This window comes from Ascaphus truei, chromosome 1 (genome assembly GCF_040206685.1).
Source record: "Ascaphus truei isolate aAscTru1 chromosome 1, aAscTru1.hap1, whole genome shotgun sequence".
NCBI classification, from domain to species: domain Eukaryota; kingdom Metazoa; phylum Chordata; class Amphibia; order Anura; family Ascaphidae; genus Ascaphus; species Ascaphus truei.
The window spans coordinates 534706266-534712265 of NC_134483.1; positions in this window are offsets into that span (position 1 = coordinate 534706266).

Genomic DNA, 6000 nt, shown 5'->3' on the forward strand with positions numbered 1-6000 from the left:
GTAGCGGTGAGTATAGGCAAATCAACTGACTATATGTAATTGTGTATGTTTTAAAGTTTCATGAACTATTATGATTTTAACATTGTGTTTTATAAAGCTGCAGCGGCCATTATTTTAACAAATCCCGAATAGTTTTTGTGTGCTCTGCTGTTTTCCACGCGGCATTATAGCGGCCAATCGCCCCAGGCACTCGTGTTTATCGCGGTTGCTTTTTTTAATTTCATGGATTGCGTGCAATTCAATGAAATGAATGAATTGTAATGTGTACAGTACTGTGCTACTGTGCTACTGTGTCAATTTCAGGTGTTTAAAAGCCAGAACACTAAAATGCCATTTTATGCACTCGCCTGCACTCGCGTCTAAAGGTGGTACTGGTGTAAGAAATCCTGCGCCATGACATCGGTATTCTTAGCTGTACACTGCGTGATTTGTTTCAATAACGGCCGCTGCATCTGTACTTTATTTGCAGATACTTCTATATATCAATATGTACTGTATGTTCTTAAGCTTAAAGAATTATTATGGTCTCTTTAATTTAATTATAAAACTATTTGTGTAATATTTTATATGTGGATACTCCCATGCATTAACATATTACTTGTGATTACAATCTAGCTATGTTTCATAGTGCCAGGGGGACCAATGGGCGAATGGTAGGCTCCAATTAGAATAAAGGGTATATAAGCCCTTTGATGTGGGTGGCGACAATCACTGCCCATGAAGCAAATCTAGCGAAACGCGTTGAGTGAGTTGGAGCCTATCGGTGATTGCCCAAGGAGTGAGAAAGCACCAGAGACCGACACCCCCGTAGGACTGTCAGACCCGAAATCGAAAGTGACCAGATGGGGGAACGCACAGAGACGGACGTGCCTGATGCAATGAATGCAGCACACCCGGCTCTCCCCTGATGGTTTGGAGATACAAGTCCACCATACAGCAGAACCACAGCCATGACTTTACCTGCATCTGATTCCAATGTCATAATGCCATCATGTCATCTCTGATCAGCCCAAACAATCTAAACAAAAGTCATTTACTCATTTGGCTCATTAAAAAATAAAAAAAACATATTAACCTTTATTCAAGTCCAATTAAAGTTGACAGTGTATGTGTGTGTGTATATATATATATATCTATATATATATATATATATATATATATATATAGATATATATATATCTATATATATATATATATTTATTTATTTATATATATATATATATATATCAAAAAGAAGACAGCGCGGCTCCCATAGCATAATATTGCAACGGTAATTTTTTAATAAACGTTAGAGTACATGGATCACGGCTTCTCACAATGTTAAAAAAAGAATATAAGCAAAGAACTCAAATCTTTTGAACTTAACCCGACTCCTCCGTCTAATGTGCCGCAACCTTGTGTAGATTTGCCAATAGACTTCCGTTCAGGAACGTCAGGAGTGTGCGTCCACACTGTATTCCTTCATAGGTCCAAGTCTCGCGATAACAGTCTCTGTTAGCAATCGGTTCAATGAACCTCATACGGCCAGCAGATTCCCCGCGGGGGAGTTATTGGGTTAAAAGTGTCAGCAAAAATAGTGGTATACGCCAAATAAATAAGTCCATAAATTCATAGAGAGTTCTGATAGTTAACCCTACGCGTTTCAACGCGATACATGCAACTTCATCAGGGGTAGGTTTGACTTGATATGGTATGCTCTTAAATAGCCTAATATTCAATTATTTAATTGGCTACACACTTGTTCTGCAATCAATGGAATAACAGAGTGTCTGCTGGGGAAATAAATAATTTCATCAACAGAGTTACATTTGGCTTCGCTTATTCTGGTGGATGATTATGGTTGAAAAAGTGATGACCGATAGATAGATAGATAGATAGATAGATAGATAGATAGATAGATAGATAGATAGATAGATAGATAGATAGATAGATAGATAGATCAAATAGAAGAAAAAATACATTGAATGATAAATATTGTTTATCTAGTTCCAAGGGAAAAAGAAAACAGTGATTGTTACTGTATAAAATGTCTTGATTATGCTGAAATGAACACTATATTGGATTTGGAGTTTCTCTAGAAAACCGAATATTGTCCATAAATAATTCACGAGAATGTCACACATACCATAATATATTTGCAGATGCAGGATAAGACAATACAATCATATGAAACAGGGCTTTTGTAACATACCTTGCCAGGGTTGCTGCTTGTAAACAAAAAAGGCAACACTCTAAGATTTGATAGCAAAGCGTCGATGTGAAAGCACTGCCTTCTTTCTTTTCTTTCTGTGCCTGATGTAATATCTATCAATCCACACTTTGGTAAGAGTTTGACAGCTAACAAGATACATGAACAACATAAAGAGAGTAAACAAAGTCCTATATCAACGGCTTTATTTGCTAGTTTCATTATCAAACGCTATAGCTGACCAAATGGGAGTTTTCATTAACATAATGCTGAGACAGCAGCAAAAAAAAAAACCTTTTGCCAAGTTATAAAACATTTCTTATTGATCTGCGCTACTTGTGGTTTTAGCTCAATCCAGTTGGTAGTTATAGAAGGCTTTTGATAGTTGTGAATTTCCAGTGTTCTCATACAGTATCTCAGTAGGTTTAAGTATATATGCACAATAAGCACCTGTGGGATCACAGTTGATAAGCTTTATAGCCAAGACAGCTTAAGAGGAAACATGATTATGCCTCTCACTCATCGCAATCCTGTCAAGCAAAAAAATAAATAAAAAAATGATGACCCAACAGGCAGGCAATTTCTTCAGGGAGTTGATTAAATTAGTTTTTCAAAAGGGAAAACTATAACGGCAGAGCTATTTTCAAACTCCCTAAATATTCTCACAGTTTTTACGAAATTTAAACACTATCATAAAGCCTTGTTATGTTTTGAGTGAGGAAGGAACTTGGTGGTGTAATGGATTGAATAGTAATAATGTTGGATTGCTGTGTATGAAGATCTCGCAAATGTTTATCTAGATACACATCAATCTTCTTTTCCTGTCCCTCTATGTCAAATGTAAGAAACTCGTTATTCAAGTTTTCTTACTGTAGTTATGGCACAGATGTTTTTGAAGTATGCTGGAGTATTTGTCCACAAAAATATATATTTATATATTAATTCCTATTAATTAATATTCAAATGTATGTATAGCTCTGACTGTTCACACAGGGCTGTATGTAGAATATTGCAGGCCCAATGAATCCTTGCTTGAAGCACCAAAAAAGGTTCACCTGCATCACACCAATGTCCTTACTACTGTATGCTACTCTTTAAAAATGATGACCCTATTATCTAAATGTCTCTAAATAACGACTGTGCAAATTTCAACAAGGGATAGGACCTGAATAACACCTTGATGCGTTGATGTTAGAAGACGTATATTCAAAATGCCTCTTCAATGCAATCTTGATAAATCTTGTAGCCCCAAATATACAAAGTTTAAACTATCTAACAATACTACTCAAATCAATACCTCTATTCACCATGCCTCTGAACTCAGTAGCATTATATACAGGTGAGATTATGCATTATTGTTCACATTCTTGCATGAAAAGGAACAAATAATAATTTGCTAACAGTAAATCAATGCTTCCAATTTTTTTTAGATTTTTGTGAAATGGATATATTACAGTTCTGGATTAAATTAAAGCCATGGTGCCATGTAATAGCAACATTGTATACATTAGTACTGTATTGTATCTATTGTAGATGCAACATGTCTGTATGTAATGCACAGAAAATCTCTTTCATAACAAACTGCAAATATTGAATACCCTTGCATGGCATGTGGAAATCTGGAATTTTTGTACAGATAATAATGTTACTGATTAGAGTAATTAACCATTGATGTAGTGTAAAAAAAAAAAGAAATATTTTACAAGGATGGACCTGTTTGTTGTTTCAAAATCCAAATTTCAAGTTAAGTAGTGTGCGATTTAAACCTTCAAATGGAAATCCAAGTCAAGCTTCGGGATTCATTTTCACACTTGAGCGAAACTCGAACCATAACTCAAGAAAAACTCAACCTTATATTTTCTAATAATTTTTATTTCTGGTTTTAATTTTAAGAAAATGGATCAGCTTTAAAAAAATAATAATACCTTGCCTAATTTCTTTTAAACCCAAAACAAACCCCATTTGTCACTGTTGCATACGCTTATAATATATATGATCTCTTACTGTGCATGGAATGTCTTGTATATAATGTATAACCCCGCTCACGTAATGTAACTATGTATTTGTAACCATGTATCTGTTATCATAACTCTGTGCCCAGGATATACTTGAAAACGAGAAGTAATTTTCAATGTATTACTCCCTGGTAAAATATTTTATAAATAAATAAAACATGTGTGTTCTGGCAATACCAAAACATAAACACGCAAATTTGTTTAAAAACAAACATAACATGATTTTTTTTTGGAACAAAAACCAAAACACTCCACCGTAATACTTTCTCTAATTTCTAATTTACACTTGTGGAGTGTAACTGTTTGACAAAATAGAAAAATGTAAGTTAAACAAAAGGCAGCATTTTATCATAGTTTTAAGTCAATCATAAAATATAAAAAATAAAACATACAGTACATGTTTATAGTAGAAAGTGTTCTTCCTGGCTCCTTTGTGATACACTTATAAGATGGCCCTTGGCAATCATTTAGTTTAAAGATTTCAGAAAATTAAGATGTTAGGGAAAAAAACAGACTTATGCTTTAAAAGTTCAGACAGGGGGCATTTTAATAGAACGGAAGATTAGAACCAATATATTTCTTCTTTGCACAGCCTTTAAGAGAAACTAGAAACAATAGTGGGAACAATAAACAATTAAATATTTTATTTCCTATAGACCTGATGAGGATTAAAAATGACCTTGTTTGAGGAAAGAGGAATAGTTTTATTGAAATACAGCAGAAGTGCATCTTGGATTGCTCTATTTATCTAAAAAAAAATATACAATAGCTGAAAAACTTTAAATGACCTCATGGATCAAGGAAAAGAAACGCATATTTAAACGTTTATGAAAATTACTGAAGGATTTGAGAAGCATGAGTTTTAAGAAAACAACTTAAAAACAATAGCAAAAAGATTATGAAGGGGCATTTTTTTAGTACATTTTTGAACGAGGAAAGATTTCTCTAGAAGTGGAAGACATGGATGTGAGAGAGGATTGAATCCTAGTAAAATCCTTAAAAAAAACAGGTTTTCAAGATACTTGCAATATAGGGATATTTTTATTTATATAGTACCAACATTGTACACAGCGCTTTACAAAGAATACATGAGAATATAATAGAATATGTTTATACAACTTAAAAGCAGATGACAGGAAAATAAATCCATGTCCCATAGAGCCACAGGCAGAATGTGGGAGTAAAGAGGAGGGGGCACTAAAGGAGTATTTGGATAGGTAGGACACCAACCTGGAGAGAGCTGTGTCATGCAGGCCAATTGAGTGGCGAGTGTGCAGGAGAAGGGGGTGAGCAACAGCAGGGATGGGCAAACATGTAAAAATTCGACCCAGAAATTATTCACAGGGTTTTTGTTAATATTGGATTTGAGGATGATTATTTGCAAACGAAGATATTGTTAAACATTTCAAACAAATGGATGAAATTCCTCTGTTGGCCGCTATTCACACCTCCCATTCGATTTGCTCAGAACCTAAAATATGGGCTGAGAGAAAGAGACAGAGATCGGACATGCAAAGGACTCCTTTAAGCCTATTGCGATTCGAACATCACAGCGTTCTTTATCCTTGATAAAGAATGCTGTGACGTTTGAAACGCGTTGGATGGGTCTCATGACACATTAAAGTGCCCCTTTATTCATTTTTTGACTCGGGGTCCTTCCTGCTCCATTTGGTTTGTGCGCTCCTCCCATTTTTTGACTTCTGGTTAATCATCATTAGAAGCAGCACAGCCTGTCAGCCACACCAAGGATACGTGAGTACTTGCATTTATTCAGGGGAACCTGCCAATGAGACTGAT